This window comes from Vicia villosa, linkage group LG2, assembly GCF_029867415.1.
Source record: "Vicia villosa cultivar HV-30 ecotype Madison, WI linkage group LG2, Vvil1.0, whole genome shotgun sequence".
NCBI classification, from domain to species: domain Eukaryota; kingdom Viridiplantae; phylum Streptophyta; class Magnoliopsida; order Fabales; family Fabaceae; genus Vicia; species Vicia villosa.
The window spans coordinates 228,790,877-228,809,744 of record NC_081181.1 but is presented as its reverse complement, the minus strand read 5'-3'; the positions used below and the strand labels follow the sequence as shown (position 1 = coordinate 228,809,744).

Here is an 18,868-nt window from a genome sequence, read left to right as displayed (position 1 = left end):
TTCTGCTTTACCATTCATTTGAGGAGAGTATAATGCAATCTATTCATGTATAATTTCAGTTTGTTTATAAAATTAATAAAATAAACTGGAATTATATTCAGTTCCCCCATCACTACGAAGTCTCTTAACCTTCTTACTAAATTGATTTTCATTTAAATTCACATAAAACTTAAACATGTGAAGCGCTTCACTTTTATTCTTACTAAATTGATTTTCAATTTTTTAATAAAAATATCATTCTTAGCGATGATGTATAAATCTACTCCAATAGACTGACTAAATCCTACATTATTTAAAAGAAAACTCGAAACACGTTTCTTTCTAATTTCAAGAACATGCATCACGTCTTTCAAGATTGATGTATTTTTGGAGGTAAAATTTAGTTCCATGTCTCCAATTCCAACAACATTAGTGGTGTGGATATCTCACAACAACACTTTCTTATCTTTAGTATTTGTGTATGTTTTAAACATAACACGGTCATAATATACACGACGAGAGATGCCGATGTCCATCCACCAACCATCACATCCATCTGTTGATTTTAATGATCTTAGCAATAAATGGCCCATTAGTCAGCACCAAGTTCAAGTCTGCTTCTACATTCCTTAGCTATATGACTTGGTTTTCCACAGTTAAAACAAAGGGGAACCAACGTCATTTCTTTGAGGTGGTGGTTGTTGCCTAGTTGGAGAAGTTGGGGCCATAAAAGTGTTTCCATTCTTAATTTGTTTCATAAAATTGCGGTTCTACTTCTTTAATGGTTTGCCAAGACTTTTCTTTTTAATCGTGTCGATGGGAATCTTCTACAATTTAAAGGCGAATAATCATGCTCTCAATTAAAAATTCTTTTATTTTATGGCGAAACAAAATTTTAAAAATTTTCTAACTAGGGGCAATTTGTCAATATTAAAAGCAATTTAAAATTGTTCATCTAAATACGTAATACATTTATTGACGATCTCATGAGCAATATTTTGAAGTTCGTGATTTTGAGTCTCCACGGACCTTTCATCTACCATTTGATACTTCACGTAGCTGCTATAATCATTCTTCTGTTCTCTAGCTTTTTCAACGTCATACTTGTTTTCAGAGCCCTGATCTTTCTCGCGGGCATTATCTCAACATGGCACTCGAACAGCCAGCCAAAAACATTCCTATATTCTTTATGTAATGAAATAAATTAACTAAAAATATGTAATTCAAATAGTGTGAGATTTAGATTTTTTTTAATATAACTAAATAAACTATATGTGTGCTTATATGTTAATTTAGAAAATTCTATCTCGTATTACTTAACTTAAAAACTAAAATCATTATGACCAATGTTCTTTTCTCTTTTGTTATGAGTACTTTTTAAATCTTTTATTTTGATGCAAAGAATCTGGCCTTAACCTTTGTTTGATGGAAGACCCCGAGACATCACTTTTTGACATATATCTATCATCTATAAGTCATTTTCTAAGCACCAACAAAGCACATTTGCACAGTTTCTCACCAAGAAAACCCCATGAAGAAAGCAGCCTTGAAGATAACTTCCATATTTACAACAGACAACCAATTTTCTTAGTGAGAATTATGAGTTGGGAATCTTTCCAACTTGAAAAGACTTTCAAAAGTTGCAATCATGTTTAACAACACCATTTAAAGTTCATGAATTAACCGCATTAAAAAAAATTCTATAAAATATAATTGTAAAATAATTTAATTAACAATATAAAATGATAATAATAATAATAATAATAATAATAATAATAATAATAATAATAATAATAATAATAATAATAATAATTCATTATGTTTGAATCATTTAAAATAATAAATATAAATTTAATTAATAAATTTGATCAAAATAAAATTGTATAAAAAAATTAATCCAATAGTAGGAATAATTTATAGTATATCTAAAAGTAACTTTTAAAAATTTGTAATAAACTTGAGAATATTATATTTCTAACATCATTTTTCAAAAACGTTTGTGATTTAACCCTAAAACAATCATGTGTTTAAGTGACATTTGTTTCATCATCGTTGAAAACATTGTTTTCAGAAATATAAAGATTACAAACAATGTGTTTAAGGCATGTAGCGCTCCTCGTCCTATGCCTCTATGACGAATGATTCTATTGCCTCTTCCTATGCACCTCATCTTAAATCTAAAAAAAGTAGTTTTTATCAACTTTGCAAAAAAGACATTTGGGGCAAAACTTAAAAAGGGTTAGAGAAATTACTCAAAAGTATTTCAATGTGTTTAAATGTATATGAAGAGAAGGTAGGTGGACCTGAGTAACAACTCGTTCAGTACCCAGACGAGAAATACGACATGTCTCTTCTCGTACGATTTATTCACGCGTCATCGAGCTTCTAATCGATTGCACTGTGCTGCTAGAGCCTACTTGATGATATTGGTTGAATACAATATTTTTGTCGACAAGACTTTTACTCTTGTAGAGGTAAGATATTTGCGACTATTTATAAACCTGGTTGCTTGTCGTAGAATCAACTGGGGGAAGTCGCACTTGTCTTACTATACAAATATTTAGGAGATGTTTCCATGTTTACCTACAAGCAGCTCGACAATATGCCACTTCTCTACAGGTATTTTTATTGTTTATTTATTTATTTATTTATTATTCTTTAGATATATTTATTTTAATTTATAATATTTATGTTGTAACAATGTTGGATTCACGAGTACTTTCTTACTATTGGGAAGAAAGAAGAGTCCTAGTTGGCAACCAACGGTAGTGGACTTACAAGGGCCATGGGACGTATAAGCAAAGGGCAAAGAAGGCTGATGAGCTTAGAAGCGTGTTGGACGACTTGACACATGTTGATGTCATATGGCATCCACTCAAGAGTCATAGACATGCTAGACCATTTGATGATATATGTTTATAGAAGAGAGGGTTTAAAATACGGTGGCATAGTAGTTTCGTACTTGTCTGACAGCTGTATACCCCAGCTTAATGTGATATCGACAAAGAAAATTAATCGTACGTGAAAAACCACTTTAATTGCTTTCATCAAAGCCAAATATCTATCAGTCAAAATCCTTGTTGTTTAGTTCATTCCTTCCCAAACAAGTGTTTTAGCTTATCCAATATCCAACAAAAGTTCTCCGTATGCTCTAATTACATATAGCCAAATGCAACAACAAATGCCAACTCAGTTGAAGTCATACCAACAATTTCAAACAAAGATTGTTTGTACTTGTTTGTAATGTATGTGTTTTCATAATCAACGCAATAGGAAAACTATTCAACAACTTCACTTAATCTGGGTGTGCCTAAAAAATATCTCTTACAACATCTGTGTAATCTCTTTTTCTACTAAAGTAAACATAATTTGCATAATCCATCATCTTAAACAAATGATGTATCTTTGTTCTAGGAACTATGATCGTTTTTTAAAATTTACTCTTATATTTATATATTTCTTTGATCCGGGTAACATCCTTTGGATCCCGCTCTTGAAATGAAAATATTATGTGTTTGGGTGGAAAATGACATTTTTTCAAATCAACATGTTATATTTCTTTTGAACTTAGACTACCAACAAACGAATGAACTTTTAATCTACTAGGTAAATCTTGGTTGTGAAGTCCACATTTTACATCAATCTTCCATCCTAAACCATATTTAAACGATGTTGACCTGATTTTAAATGGACACCCGCATTATTTAATCGCACTTTGTGTTGCACTATCAACTTGTATTTCCCACCTTTATCACAACCAAATATTTGTTGCTTCTTTCTCTTTTTCTCTTTCAATATCTAACGAGTAATAATAACAGTTATTTTATTTCTGATTCCAACCTGCTTAATTCACCTTATCACTTCTTCTCGTGTATTAAATTTTTCTATATTGAGAATGCTTTCGTAATATCATTTCATATTTGGATTTTTTTCCGCATATCTATAATGGGATCTCTATAACTGTGAAACATAAAAAAAATCAATTTTTTTGAAAGACCTCTAGAATACTTATAAGTTATAACCAAGTTATGTGATGAAGATTATAATACCGAATAACTTTTATGTAAGTAAGCAGAAATGTGAAATGTTTCAATTTCAAAAAACTTAATTATGATGATAAGATTTAAATAGTAAAATTATTTTATAAGTAAAAAAAAAGGTAGAATTGAAATATTTGAAAATATAAGAGTAGGAAGATAATGGTAGGAGAATGGACTAAAATTTCCTAATTGTAGCCACATGTTGAGAGAGTTTTTAAATAGGCCCAGTCAGTTTTAGTGGGCCTGGGTCTAAGGCTTTGAGACCCATTTCTTTTCCAGCTCATAATGTTTGTGTCATTTGGTATAATTTTAAAAGGAATTTAAAAAAAATATTGAATTAATTTTTTAAAAGTTTAAATTGTTTTTGAACTGAGAAAATATTTTATAAAAATTATTCTTTCATATTTTTTTTTTTGAGAAACAAAAATTATATTCAACTAAAATTTTAAAATTAAAATTGGAAAATAATTATGGTATGTGAGCGAACTTTAGCCACAGAATTTTGAAGGTTTAATAAGTATTTAGATTCATGTTACAAAACTAATTCACAGTAGAAAATCATGTCCGAATACAATAAAACATGAAAATATTGAAGCAACTATTTGAAACTTTTGTGTTGATATATTTTTTTAATATACTCATCCAAACATATTGAGGACTTATTTCTTTGAGATCTTTAGTCTTGGACGCTTTGTGATTAGCATATACATTAACAAGTCTAATAATAGCTAAATTGTTATTTGCAACAACTGAACCATTAAGTACTAAACAAAGAAAAGTACATTGTAATTTGCAACAACTGAACCATTATGTTACAAAAGAACTTTCTGATTATGGGCCTTGGATACTCAAAATTGGGCCCACACAATTCAAGTTAATGCCAATTTTTACATTATTTGTAAATAACGACAGCATCATTAAACATCGAACGTCGATATGTCCGAGTGGTTAAGGAGACAGACTCGAAATCTGTTGGGCTATGCCTGCGCAGGTTCGAATCCTGCTGTCGACGACTTTTCATTTTTTTTTTATTATTTCCATTTTTCCATTTCCTTTTCAACCAGTCTTATCCACGCGTAACATAGATTTCCATTACTTTGTTTCTTTCTACAACACATACCTCAGCAATGTTTTTCTTGACCAAATGTCTCACCAACGTTAACTTTGATTAGATTGTAGTATCTTTTTTCTCTAAAGTTAAGATATTTTTCAATTTTCAACCACACATGTGATGTAAATAGAAGCAGAAAAACTAAGTCAAAACTCAGTCTAAACTCCTGTTTTCTTTTTTAACTTAATCATTAAACACAAAGTTTAGCATTGATTGATAATAATAGAAAAGTGATATATATATGTGGATATCACTTAGCTTCAAGAGTGTTGGTGAGACATAAACTTTCTGAGTTTTTAGTAAATATTCTTGAGTGGAAGACCAATGGTCAAAAAATAGTTTTGAACTTATCGTCTCTTCTCACATACATGTGGTTTAGTTCATGACTTTTTGTTTGTGGATAAACTCATCACATTTTTTATGTTGTTTATTTAAGGCAGTGTTTGGTGTATAAACTAAATAAAACATATAAATATATAGTTTGGAGGGATCATACATGGCGCAGAGACAAAAAAAAAGAAAAAGAAAGAAAAGAGTTTATTAGTTAGTTAATTATTTTATGTAACAAATTATATTTTGAGTTTATAACTTATGTGAATTATATACAAATTTAAATTTTTTTAAAAAATTGTTTGACACCTTCATTTTCTTATAAATTTACGATCCGTTTTATTTTCTATTGATGAGGTTTGTCTTGTTTGTCATAAGGTGTGTTTCAATATACTTAAAGAACACATGATTTATTGTAGAGAATTTTCGGACTTCAAATACCAACATGATTTTGTTAGAAATGTCATGTTTGATATATTTCAACGGGGCGAAGTATTTGTGAAGAAAGATGCACCTGTAAATTTCTTGATTGATTCACATGAAGGACGTTCAACACTTAAGCCAACAAATATTCGAGCGTATGGATGGGTAGAAATTTTAACCACTAAACTACTAAAAAAATTACTTATAAATTAACAGTTATAAATTAGTAGCCATCCACTGTATTTCTTTTACTAACTAAAACTTTACTCTAACTTTATCATAAATGTTTTAATTTTTTTTTAAAAAAATCTTTTAAGTTTTGTTTGAGAGTTTGGAGAAAAAGGTAGAGAAAAAATTTGTTAAAAAGAAAATGATGTGTTAAATATATTTGAATCTCATCTCAAAAGTTAACTTACATATTTGTGTTGGGGAGTTTGAGAAAGTCGAGAGTAACAACGAGACAAATACTCCAAAACTACAAAAGAGGGAGACACAATGTCTCCATCCAAAACCTTAAGGCATTAGGTATGTAAGTCTCATATCTTATAAATTCAATATTTCATCCATTTATAGGTCATGTGAAACTAAATCACCCACACTTGAACCTAACAACCCCCTCCATAAGTCATCATGGGGCATAATAACAACTGTGGTGATAGATGAAAGATTACATGCATCGAATCCCAACACCAATCTTTTTGGTTATAAAAAGGACTTGTCCTTATACTCTTGATCGTACCTGATCAGACAGATCTTCAAGGCCTGCACGGAACTGGATCTTTGAGAAGTGGAGGGGGTGTACCTGCAAGGTACTCCGATGCCAAAGTGAGAAGAAGAGCAATCAGAGTGCAAGTACAAGCTAAAGGTTAGAAGAGAATGAATACCTGACCCTCTAGTGAAAGAGGGTATTTATAGCCCCCAACGTTGGACCATGATCTCGCTACTGGGTTGGATTCCCAGGCCCAATTAGGAGACTGCTAGGTTTCCTAGGCGGAAATATCGGAGATGCGTGAGTGCTCTCCGTCCTGGTCGACCACTCCGAAGATCAAGGGAGATGCGGTCTTTTAGGTACCACTTGGACTCCGTATTATTCGGTGGGTTAGATGTGAAGGAACCCTACGATGAGAAGGGTCCTCGGCGGAGCAGGTGCTCGCGGGGAGCACGCTTGACATGCTTGGGTCCAGGTGAGGAGGTAAGTCCTCGTTAGGTGGGGTGCTCACGGGGAGCACTCATGTCGGGCACCAGATAGCTTGCTCTAGTGCCGTTGGGTCCTCGAGGAGACGAGCACTGTTTTCTCTTTATGGGTTCAGGGATGCTTTGGGCCTCCAAGGTTAAGTGGGCCGAAAGTAGACTGGGCCGAATCTTGGCCCAGTCCAGAACAACTCTTATAAATATATTAAAATTAAAATACCTACCATCACAGTTAGTACCATAAATCATTGTGAATAGTAGTACTTACATTCTATTACAATTTTTGTTACCAACCGTGGTGATAAGTATTATATACATATAAGCGAAATCAGGGCCGTCTTTGAGGGCGTGCAAGAAGGGCTACCGCACTGGGTCTCAAATTTTTTACGGTTAAACCATAACTAAATAGGGCCTCGTAAATCTCTTCCACTATTAAACTGAGGTTAAATAGGGCCTCTAATTATTTTTTCATGATTGAACCATGACTAATCTACACAGGGCCTCCAAAAAATCGAGACGGCCTTGAGCGAAATTATCAAACTTTGGGAAATAATAGTCGTCTCTATCAAAACACAAAATCCTAACATCTCTATCTATCTTTCTGATCTATTCCACATGCAGCGATCTCGTCTCTCTTCTTCTTTCACATAACTCATCTTTCTTCTTCTTCGTACTAAAAGGTATTCAAGTTCAAAATATGCTTCCTTCCATTTTTCATGTTATTCATATGTTTCATCTTTATCTTTCTTCTTCTTCTTCTTCTAAAATGTAATCATGTTATTCATACGCTTTCTTCCATTTTTTCTTGTATAGGTTCTAATATTCATCACTTTTAAAGAACTTTAGAGGTACGTCATTCCTCGACCTATTCATTCCATCTGGCCAAGATATACATAACCATATCCTTTTAGCTTATGAATTCCTTAAAGGTTATGATAGAAAGAACTGGAACCCGTAGATGTATGTTTCAAATATATCTTCAAAAAACATACGACATGATCCATTGGGGAGCATTAGAGACTATAATATAGGAGATGGGCATTCCAACTAGGTTTGTGAAATGGGTGATGACACTAGTAACCTATGTTTCCTATTCCTTCAACATTAATGAGGATCTCTCAGAGTCCTTGCAAGCTAGGAGGGGCGTAAGGCAGGGGGATCCCATACCCCCTGCTCTTTGTAATCATGATGGAATATCTCAAAAGATGCTTGATGAAGATGTAGCTTGGTCCAAACTATATCACCATGCGAAGTGTGAAAGATTATCCCTAATAAATCTCATATTTGCTGATGATATTTTACTCTTCTACAGGGTAGATCAAATTTCTGTTAACATTCTTTTGAAAACTTTTAAGAACTTCTCTGATTCAATTGGCCTCATAATCAACCCAAGGAAAAGTAAAGTATTTTTTTAGGAGTGTGGACATGGAGACAAGGAACAATATTAAAGAAGAAACAAGATTTGAAGAGGTCCAATTCCCAGTCAGATACTCAAGAGTCATTATGTCCAGCAAAAAACTCAGCATTCAACACTATATACCCTTTATTTTTAGAATCACATGGAGGATTAGACATTGGTTTACCAGGATGAACGGAGTAGAAAAAGCCCCGTGGCTTGGGCTAGAGTGTGCAGTCCAAATAACCAAGGTGGTCTAGATTTGATAAACCTGGCTGTGTGAAATCAAATCTCTCTAATGAAGTGTGTCTGGAACATTTGCAGTAAGAGTGATAACTTGTGGGTCAAATGGATCCATATGAATCACCTTAAGGACAAGGACATTCTGGAAGCTGAAGCAAGTAATAGCTGGACCTGGATTGTGAGAAAAATCCTGAAGCAAAAGAACCATGTAGAAGCTATGCAGACACAATGGACACATATGATGGATACCAGGAAATTTTCAATGAAGCAAATGTATAAAGCATTGATTGATGATCAGATTAGAGTGCTTTGGAACATAATTTTCTGCCACAACATGGGCAGACCCAAAGCCAAGATAATACTCTGGCTCCTCTGCCGTTGGAAGCTACCTACCAAGGAAAGACTCAAACGTTTTGGCATGGTCCAAGATAGCAGATGCAACTTGTGTGGAGTGACTGAAGAAACTGCATCACCTAATCTTCAACTGCAAAATCACATATGACATATGGAAGGAAATTTTAACTTGGTTGACAATCATACATGAACCCTTGAATTAGCAACAGGAGATAAATTGGCTAATTGAGTATACCATAGAAAAGGGGTGGAGAGCTTCTATCATGAAGTTAGCAATCACTGAAGCTTCCTATGGATATGTTTGTATAGAAATGAAATTTGTTTTGATAATGATAGGAATGGACATCAAATTGTCGAGAAAATTATAAAAAGTATAGTTTATAGAGGATAGAAAAATAAAAATCTAATGCTTTAGGGTGTAGTCGTATTTAATTGCTGAATCTTATAATCACCCCTGCTTGTAAAGTTTTTTTGAAATATATTCTTTGATTTGGTTAAAAAAAGAGTGAATATTCAAATAAACTTCATAAAAATTAAAATCACATATAAATATTACTCAAACACATTTAATAAATTATTTATTTAATAAATATACAAGACTAAACTTTTTATATTTAAATTAATATAACATTTGAGTAATAGTAGAGTTTAAATTTTCTGTTAACTCTTTTGTTAAATGTGGACTCTTACATCCCGAACAAAATCGCAGTAATAGACGTCTGCCATGATTCTTCTGTATCATGTAATTGAGATGCATGTGAATTTTGGTATTGAGTCCACACAAACACAATAACAATTTTTTTTATAAATACTATATATAATTCTTAGCCCATAAAAAATTATAAATATATTTATTTATATTTATTTACTCACCTGAATTTTAACATTTTTTTTTAAAAATCATTGCTTTTTCTTATTGAATACTTTTTATTTTCTTCCAACACAATTTTTTTTGTGTTGCTATTATTTTTTTAAAGTTCAGTATCAATTAGTTTGTCTATTAATAATGTATTTACTCTATCTTTAATTCTCTCTTTTATTTTTCTCTCTTTCTCTCTTTATCCTCTCTATCTTTCTTAATTTTATTTTCTCTTTTGATTATATTTTTTTAATGATGTGTGAGTGAGATTAAGAGATGGAGAGAATGAAAAAAAATGAATGAGAGGATATAAGTCCGTATTTACTCACAATTTATATTTAAAGATATACTTTTTTGATTAATTTTAATTTTTTTTGTCTTCAATTTCTCTTTAATGATAATAATTTAATGGAAATTGTTTGTTTTGTTTGATTTATTAAAATGAATTTAATATTTAATAAATTTATTTAGAAAAATAAATCAATCATTGTTTAAAAAAATCTATATTTTTCAAATATTAATTATTATATTTTACTAAAGAATATTAAGAAAAATGATTTTCTTTATCTAATAAAATGTTTGTGTGGTTACATTATTACATGAATATAGAGAGAGAAAGGATATATTTGATAATATTGGGAGTAAAAAACTATTGAAGATCTTCATAATATGAAAATATTTATAGAATTATGTATTATTTTAAGTTTTTTTTTTCATTAAAATTATGTATTTTATAAAAGTGTGTAGCTTTTTTAAATGAAAATATATTTTCTAGCCTCACTATGTATTTTATAAAAGTGTGTAGCTTTTTTAAATGAAAATATATTTTCTAGCCTCAAGTAAAGATAATTTCTGAATTTACCATTGTATTCCTAATCCTATATATTATGCACTCTCTCATGCATGACATTAAATGTGTAGTTAGTAGTGTACGTAGTTAGTAGTGTATGTTTGTAAATGAAATGCATGACACTAAAAATCTTATTTAATTTATGAGAATAAGAGAAAATAGAGTGTGTGATTTATTTAATAATAAATATTATTTTAATTTAATAAAAAATAATATATTTTTTTGAAGAAGCTAAAAAATATATTACCAACAATTAAAAATTCCTTCAAGCACATGTCGTACTTGAAAGACTACAAAATGTTATTACAACTTTTCACTCTGTTTAAAACCACACAACAAAACGACGAGACCGTTATTGAAACTACCTAATATAATTCGTAATACATTGCATAGGATTGAGCCTCCAAAGATTATAGTCAACCCTGAAACCCATAAAGTAAGATTTCAACCACCAGTACGTTTGAAGCTTTACCTTTTCTACTATTGTCATCACCGACAAACTTGTATTCTGAAATATCCGCTGGTTTCGCGCTTTCCAAATTTCCCGCACGACTGATATCCAACTGACATGCAAAACAATACGATACTACTTCACCTCACCCGCCAAAGCAACAAAAGAGTCGTGATGACCCCTCCATTGACCCTGACAGACCGTTAAAAAACCAAACCACCCTGCTAGGATCGGCCAAACACCACTAAAATGCGGGCACCAAACAAAAATATGATCCCTATTCTCAATATATACAAATAATATATTAATTGTATATTATATATTTTTAATTAATACCTTTCACTTTTAAGTTTCTAAACTTTGATTATAGTATCTAGTTTGTTTAATATAATTTGCTATTGATTTGTCAGAAATTTAATGTTCAATTTTAGTCCATTGAGTTTTTTGATTGTGCATTTTTAGACCTCTGTATAGTGTAACATGATGTGTTCTGTCACACTAGAAAAATATAATCAAAATGTGATTAGGGGACTTCTACAAGAAAATATAGATTTTTACATTGGTAGGCATTTGAATTGATAGGAAAAAAACACGGTAGAATATTTAAAATTTTAATCATGTTATGAAATTAACCAAAACAATATAGAGATGAAGGAGAGATGAATGAGAGAAAGAGAAGAGAAAACGTAATATTGTATTATCATCTTCTTTCAAGTGTCATTTACATTGCAATGTGAGTCTCTATTTATAGGACCTAAGGGAGATGGAAAATCACACATATTAAATATGGAATAGGAAGATGAAAAACAAGAAAAAGAATGGACATCCACTAATATAAATATTCATAACACTCCCCCTTGGGTTTCCATTGAGGATATGCCTCATTAAAACCTTACTAGAAAAAACCCAGTGGGGAAAAAAATCTAGTGAAGAGTACAATATCCTTTGAATGTGAATTGCCTCGTTAAAAACCTACCAGAAAAACCTAGTGAAAAAAACCACGATGAAGGGAAAAAGAGTGCAGAAAATCTTTATTTCTCCCCCTCATGCATACATTTATATGTGAGACGATATTCTTTGTAGTAGTTACTTAAAATGTCTTCTTCGAAGTGACTTCATGTAGTGTTAATAGTTATGCGAGATTTTATGAAGGTGTTGCCATGATTTATTTCATAGATCATGAAATGGTTGTACCATCACATGTAAACAAATAAGCTCTTTCTGATCTACCATTGTAAGAATCTGACAAGTAGCCTGCATCTCTAATTTCTTCGTGTAGGTGAATAATTCTATCTTACTTATAGATTAACCGCAAATGATATATCATGATGTGTATAATTAGCAAGGTGCATTAGTACTCCAATTGCACTAAGATATGGTACTTCAGGACCAAACAATTTTCATCTTTTTCTCGAGGCCTAAAAAGATCTTTCTCCACATCTAATGATCTAACAACCATATTTGAGTAGGCAACATGTGACATTTGTCCATATAGAATCATTTCAACACTTTTATATATAGCCTTCTTGATGTACAAATATTCTTTTGTCCACATGCTCAATTTGTAAACCTAGACATTTATAGCAATTTATAGCTTTTGGAAGCTCTTCATCTCAAACTCTTTATTTAAGCAATTTATAGCTTTTGGAAGCTCTTCAAGAGTTTCAATAATACTCGTGTCATCCACATAGACAACTATTATTGCAAATACTTTTCCACATCATTTTATGAAAATACAAGGACAAATTGAGTTATTTGTATATCCATCTTTTAGTAAATATTCACTGTGGTGATTATACCACATGCGTCCAAATTGTTTCAACCCATAGAGAAACTTGTTCAATTTGATGGAATAGTTTTCTCGAGATCCAAAATTATGTGCCTCTAGTATATTGAACCTTTCAGGAAGTTTCATGTAAATGTCACTATGAAGTGAACCATATAAATAATATGTCATAACATCCATCATGTTCGAATTAAGCCCTTCATGTGTTACAAGGCTAATTAATTATCAAAAATCGATTGAATCCACTACAGGTGAATATATTTTATCAAAATCAATCCTAGGTCTTTGTGAAAATCATTGAGCAATAAATCAAACTTTATATCATTCTTATTTTTCTTTTTCACAAAAACTCATTTATATCCAATTAGTTTCACACCTTGAGGTGTTCGGAATACATGTCTAAAAGTGAGTCACTTGTAAAGTGAGTTTAATTCTTCTTCAATTGAATATATTTATTTTGGTCAATTTTTACTTAGTCTACAATCTTTAATAGACTTTGACTGATGATCTTCGTTATCATTGATCACTTTTAGCGCTACATTGTATACAAAGACATTGTCAATATTGACTTTATTTGGTTATCTCAATTTCGGTTCCATTACATTTAATCCATGACATAATTTATCGAGATCTCTTTATTTCATATTTCAAGTACTTGATTTGTTCTTCTGGAACTGAAAATTAAATTAGGTCAAAGTGCTCTTAGCATTTTCATATCCTGATCACTTGGGTCATCTTTAGTTTCTTTTCTTAGTAGAAGACTTTTAACATTGGAACCGACTTTCATACCACGCTTCAGGTGCAACAACAACTCATTTGCAATATTATATTATCCAATAGGAGAATCTACTTTAAGTGGAGTATTAGCAGCTGATAATTTATTTCATAAACTTTGCAAATGAATAATATTTTGAACTTTTGGTTCATATTGATTTTTACGAGGATCAAGACAACAATTTATTTTAAATTGTTCATTTGAAATTCTTGTTCATGATTTCAACTGCTTATTCCCCCCCTAATATTGGGAAAATTAATTTATCAAGTGATAATCAGCCTACTGGACTGCAATCAAGTATTTGATTATTTTCTCAAATTATATCCTCAAAATTGAGAGTCATATTAATTATATTTTTCCAATATTCTTTCATGACTCATCTTAATGTATTATATTGGAGCAATTGGAATATACACAACACATCCAAATGTTCATTAGATGAGGAGTATTAGAATAAATTAGGGAGGACTAAGATATAGTATCATGTTGGCTTAATGCGAGTAAATATCTTAATATCATACTTTGGGTGTTTCAAATATATAATTTAGAATTAATGATCTCATAAGTATCAACCATATAATTAACTTTAGACGTCTAAAGAATGGATCTTCGGGTCCATTTTCTTTTTATAAACATATATTACATGATATTCAATATCAATTTTAATAGTATATGTGATACTTATACAGGAATTTTTTAAAAAAATCTAGAAAACAAGATCTTAGTCTAGTTAGTTGAGAAAATGATTTCACAAACTTCCGGTTGTGAGTAGAGACATATGCATGATATTTTAGTCGATGCAACAATTAATGTCATAAAACCACAATTTCTCAAATTTTTATTTTCCTTTAGAAACACACAAAAATTGACTGGATTGAAGAAACTTCTGGTTCTTCAATACAAATTATTCACATCATATTATATCTGAGATGACCCAACCGGTTTTACCAATGACACATTTAAGTGTAATTTATAAACTACTGGTTTACAATGACATGTGCTTAAATTGTACTGATATAAGTGTAGCAACTTTAGACTATTGATATATTCTTTAATAGATTGCAATATTTTAATTCTCTTGTTAAAATATTAATATTTAGAAATAATATGAATAAAGAAATTGTATCAGCAAGACTTTGTTTAATATGAGGTATTACAATTGAGTACATAAATTAAACAATGATCATCATAATTTTGGAGCATCAAGAACTATATCTAATTTGTGTAATAATTGGCAATATATTCAAAATCAACATGATAGTATCCCATGATTAATAATTTTAATCATACACATGCATTTGAACATATTATCCTATAATTATCAAAATTATACAAAATCATATCATCAAAATTATATCATCGTATAATTATGTTGTTTTACTATCCTTCAGGGATGTTTGATAAGATCATCAGTAACTATATAAATAATTTGTTATAAATAATGATCGAAAACATATAACCATCCTGCTGGAATGCATTAAAATTATTTGTGTTATTCTTCTGGAATGACAATCTTTTTATGAGCATATTACAAATTATAAATTTTTAGATCGATACAACAACAAAAATTTATGAAATCCTTCAGAGATATTTTAATATTACTCTTGCAATATTTTTGGGATGCATGAAGATCACAATTGATATTATCCTGAGAGCTTCGTTTTACTTAGACAATTACAATATTTGCAATCCTTCATAGATGCATACCATTAAATTACGAAAGAAAATTGGATCATTTTTATGAAATTTTATTTCTCAAAAATGTAGGTTACAAATCTTTACATCATCAATAAAAAAATCAAATTTCTTTATGAAATCCTTCTGGGATACTTCACTATTATTGATTCAATCATTTTAGAACTCGATAATATCATTGAAGCAATCATTTTGTTAATTTTAACATAATTGATACAATCCTTCTAGGATTCAATAATATTATAGATGCGGTCTTTTAAAGATGATTGAACATTGAATTATTCTGGAATTCATCAATTATTGATAAACACAATAATCGATTAAACTCAATCTTTGAACAATAATTTGGAGATAGTTTAATATTAATCTTTAGTTCTACAAATATCACTTCACAAACTATTTCCATAAACAACGGTCAAGAAAAATTATTCTTTGTGAAATCCTTCAGGGATGCTTGAATATTAAATTAACACTTTTTATGTTAAAATTCAATTCTGGACAAACATATAGAAATGCTTTAATGTTAAATTCTTCCGGAATTTAACAAGAATGATAAAAAAAATCTAATATTATTGTACAAGGTAAATCAATTTCTCTACAAAATATATAAAAAATAAACATATTTATATGAAGAAAAAAATAGTAACAAAATCATGAATTATATTTTATTGGTTCAAATATATTAAGATTAAAAAAATAACGTAGAACCTGGCTATATCATCACTCGCGTTGTAGAGTATCGTGCGCACGTGTTATGAAATTAACCAAAACAATATAGAGATGAAAGAGAGATGAATGAGAGAAAGAGAAGAGAAAAAGTAATATTGTATTATCATCTTCTTTCAAGTGCCATTTATATTGCAATGTGAGTTTCTATTTATAGGACCTAAGGGAGATGGAAAATCACACGTATTAAATATGGAATAGGAAGATGAAAAACAAGAAGAAGGATGGACATCCACTAATATAAATATTCATAACAAATCAAACAGTATTATTATTTTCTCTATTGGCAATTGAACCGATAAAAAACTATAACCTATTATTTCGATTATCTTTGGGACAGTAGGAAAACTATTAGGCATTACGTGCCTTCCGATTTCTTCCCTTCAAAACTATTTTTATTTTTATTTAAAAAATTGACTTTACTTATTTTCCCAAATGAAGAGTCAACCTATAAAAAAACTCTTTATCTTTTATTTAAAAATAATAATGGACTTTATCAATTTATTCACTCATTTGAGGAGTCACCCAATAAGAAAACTAATTAGGCTTATGAGGATATCCCGCCGGTTGGATAACTAAACCAATAAGAAAACAAACACACACACTTCTCTTCAGTTAGACCCAAAACCTAATCAAAAGTAAAATTATAATCAGAACAAAACAAAACTTCATCTTCTTCTAAAAAATTCTCTCAAAATTCATCTTCTTCGATAAATGAACTTCATCACCACTCACTCGTAACAAAACTTCTAAGCGCCATAGCTGCCAAGCTCAAAACACAACTCAAAATGAAACTTAAAACAAAGTTTCATCCACCACCGATTTCGTGTCTTGATCATCAACAACTAGGAAAATAAACTTTTACTCATTTGTTTGAAACAAAGATTCATCCATCACCGTCTTCGTCGTTTTCATTGTCGTTTTCGGTACGTAAATGCTAGTCCATGCATGTAACTTAGCAATATTAAAATTTTCAACTTCTTGGTGTAGATTTGTTACATTGTGACTTAGCAAAGAATTGATCTTGTAATATAACTTAGCAAATTTTGAACTTAGCAAAATTTTCATTTTCTTGTCCATGCATGTAATTAAGCAAATTTATTTTTAATGTGATACATTTTCACCATTTGAGTTCTAGTTATGTTTGTATTGAGGCTATATGTTCATTTCACTATTGTATACTCCATCCGGTCTCAAATATAAGTAAAATAAAATTATATGATCTTAAATATAAGAAAAAACATCTATAATTATTACATTCAATGTTACTATTCCAGATATACCCCTACAATTTGTTGTATTTTAATGTTTGCAATGATTTCCAAATCAAATAATAGGGGCAAAATTAGAAAGAGCGTAAGAATTAAATGCATTGAGCATTCTTCTTAAAGGATGAGCTTTTTTTGTAAATTCTTACATATATGAGACCAGAGGGAGTATTGATTAATGAATTTGGTTCCTCTAAAGTTAGTAAATTATCAAGTAAAATGATTTTATTTTAAAGCATATGATTTATTATGATATACTTGCAATTTCCGCGTGTGATTTATTGATAAATGATCAATGATAACCATTTTACTCTTTAAAGTGAGATGAGAGCAAGATCACAGGGGGAAAAGCTCTTTATTTTAGGGGTATTTTTGTGGTGAATTCAAAATATCTCCTTTAACCCTAGGGTTGAGGTATTTATAGAGACCTATGGGCTTGGGATTAGAGACTCTTCAAGGTTATTAACTGCTCCACCTTGACTAGGAAAGTTGTTGACTGCCTACTTCTTAGGGAGTCGTGACCATGGCTTTTTGCACATGCCTTTATCGACAATGTACAAGTCACCCCCTATGTTTCTCTTTAGGGAGAGCAACATATTGAGTAAAGTTTATGTTTGGGCGATATGCTATGGGTTGGGTGGTTGATGAGGCTTGGCTCTGTATTGCCATATTGTGGGCCGTTACAAATATATCACTACACAACCCCTTAAGCACAAGGACTTGTAAAGGGATAAGTGATTAAACTCCTTCTCCTAATAGTTTTAATACCTTTATTTCTTTATGTAGGAAGTCTTTTTAAGCCATCAGAGAATTTTTTAGGTCCAAATACAAGATTTTAATATTTTTCACAATTTTCTATTTTATTTTTGTTTTGGATTAAAAGTCCATTAGGGTTTCTTTTTCTGTTTTATTTCTATTTCGAATTAAAAGTTCATTAGGGTTTCTTTTTATGTATTTAAACACCTTTAGGTGTAGACATCAAGGTTATCTTTGATATAATAAAATTCAGTATTTTCTTTATCTGGTGGATTCCATAGATTATCTAACAAGTTTTACGCTCACAATCATGTGTTCTCATTCTAGGATTGGCGCTTGCTAATCCTTCGTGAATTTGACTGTATTAGGTGGCATCTAAGCAGGTTTTCTCTTATTTCTTTTTGTAGCTTGATCATCCATGGGAGATCACCATTGACTAGAGCAGACCTTAAGGGTATTACCGTGGCTTTTACCACGACCCTAACTGCTTTGACCAAACAACTGATGACTTTAAAAACTCAAGTGAACAACACCAGCAACAACGAGAATTAGCTAAGAGACAATAGAAGAGAGCCAATTAGGGTTCTGCGGGATGGATACAATCATACTATTATTGTTGAAATTTTGAGTTGTGA

The 18,868-nt window shown here is 30.7% G+C and overlaps 1 non-coding gene across 1 annotated transcript; it reads left to right on the top strand.

The window, feature by feature from the left end:
* Nucleotides 1–4,949: 4,949 nt before the first annotated feature.
* On the top strand, nucleotides 4,950–5,031 carry TRNAS-CGA (transfer RNA serine (anticodon CGA)). Its single transcript has one exon. It is a non-coding gene; the product is annotated as a tRNA-Ser (tRNA).
* The last annotated feature ends 13,837 nt before the right edge of the window (nucleotides 5,032–18,868 follow it).